This window comes from Triticum dicoccoides, unplaced genomic scaffold (genome assembly GCF_002162155.2).
Source record: "Triticum dicoccoides isolate Atlit2015 ecotype Zavitan unplaced genomic scaffold, WEW_v2.0 scaffold59416, whole genome shotgun sequence".
NCBI classification, from domain to species: Eukaryota; Viridiplantae; Streptophyta; class Magnoliopsida; order Poales; family Poaceae; genus Triticum; species Triticum dicoccoides.
The window spans coordinates 1-1,559 of NW_021284683.1; the positions used below are offsets into that span (position 1 = coordinate 1).

The following is a 1,559-nucleotide window of genomic DNA, read 5'->3' on the forward strand; positions in this document are numbered from 1 at the left end:
ACACGTGCGTTTTGTTTTGCAAGCGGCGCGAAAAAAATTAAAAAGGGAATGCAACACGAGGACTTCCCAGGAGGTCACCCATCCTAGTACTACTCTCGCCCAAGCACGCTTAACTTTGGAGTTCTGATGGGATCCGGTGCTTTAGTGCTGGTATGATCACATCCGACATGTTACCCCGGTCTTCGTCCCTTATCCTTGCCCCTCCCAGCTCCACTACAAAGACGATTGTACATTGCTTTGGCCGCTCCCTCTCAACTACGGAGACGAGTTTAACGCGGTTTCCACCCCTCCCTCTCAACCGCACCAGTGCACGCTTGCCGCGCCACAACGCCGACGCTGGACCCGTGAATCGTGAGCACCCAGCTATGACTTACCGCACTCGTGCAAAATAATAAAACACGGTAAATATATTACTTACACGTGCGTTTTGTTTTGCAAGCGGCGCGAAAAAAATTAAAAAGGGAATGCAACACGTGCGTTTTGTTTTGCAAGCGGCGCGAAAAAAATTAAAAAGGGAATGCAACACGAGGACTTCCCAGGAGGTCACCCATCCTAGTACTACTCTCGCCCAAGCACGCTTAACTTTGGAGTTCTGATGGGATCCGGTGCTTTAGTGCTGGTATGATCACATCCGACATGTTACCCCGGTCTTCGTCCCTTATCCTTGCCCCTCCCAGCTCCACTACAAAGACGATTGTACATTGCTTTGGCCGCTCCCTCTCAACTACGGAGACGAGTTTAACGCGGTTTCCACCCCTCCCTCTCAACCGCACCAGTGCACGCTTGCCGCGCCACAACGCCGACGCTGGACCCGTGAATCGTGAGCACCCAGCTATGACTTACCGCACTCGTGCAAAATAATAAAACACGGTAAATATATTACTTACACGTGCGTTTTGTTTTGCAAGCGGCGCGAAAAAAATTAAAAAGGGAATGCAACACGAGGACTTCCCAGGAGGTCACCCATCCTAGTACTACTCTCGCCCAAGCACGCTTAACTTCGGAGTTCTGATGGGATCCGGTGCTTTAGTGCTGGTATGATCGCATCCGACATGTTACCCCGGTCTTCGTCCCTTATCCTTGCCCCTCCCAGCTCCACTACAAAGACGATTGTACATTGCTTTGGCCGCTCCCTCTCAACTACGGATACGAGTTTAACGCGGTTTCCACCCCTCCCTCTCAACCGCACCAGTGCACGCTTGCCGTGCCACAACGCCGACGCTGGACCCGTGAATCGTGAGCACCCAGCTATGACTTACCGCACTCGTGCAAAATAATAAAACACGGTAAATATATTACTTACACGTGCGTTTTGTTTTGCAAGCGGCGCGAAAAAAATTAAAAAGGGAATGCAACACGAGGACTTCCCAGGAGGTCACCCATCCTAGTACTACTCTCGCCCAAGCACGCTTAACTTCGGAGTTCTGATGGGATCCGGTGCTTTAGTGCTGGTATGATCGCATCCGACATGTTACCCCGGTCTTCGTTCCTTATCCTTGCCCCTCCCAGCTCCACTACAAAGACGATTGTACATTGCTTTGGCCGCTCCCTCTCAACTA

General features: G+C 51.2%; 4 non-coding genes across 4 annotated transcripts; all 4 read right to left on the reverse strand.

The window, feature by feature from the left end:
• Positions 1-45: 45 nt before the first annotated feature.
• Positions 46-164, reverse strand: LOC119347131. The gene has a single exon (XR_005168146.1). It is a non-coding gene; the product is annotated as a 5S ribosomal RNA (ribosomal RNA).
• A 350-nt stretch (positions 165-514) lies between these two features.
• On the reverse strand, positions 515-633 carry LOC119347132. The gene has a single exon (XR_005168147.1). It is a non-coding gene; the product is annotated as a 5S ribosomal RNA (ribosomal RNA).
• A 297-nt stretch (positions 634-930) lies between these two features.
• On the reverse strand, positions 931-1,049 carry LOC119347129. The gene has a single exon (XR_005168144.1). It is a non-coding gene; the product is annotated as a 5S ribosomal RNA (ribosomal RNA).
• A 297-nt stretch (positions 1,050-1,346) lies between these two features.
• LOC119347130 lies at positions 1,347-1,465 on the reverse strand. The gene has a single exon (XR_005168145.1). It is a non-coding gene; the product is annotated as a 5S ribosomal RNA (ribosomal RNA).
• Between the last annotated feature and the right edge of the window lie 94 nt (positions 1,466-1,559).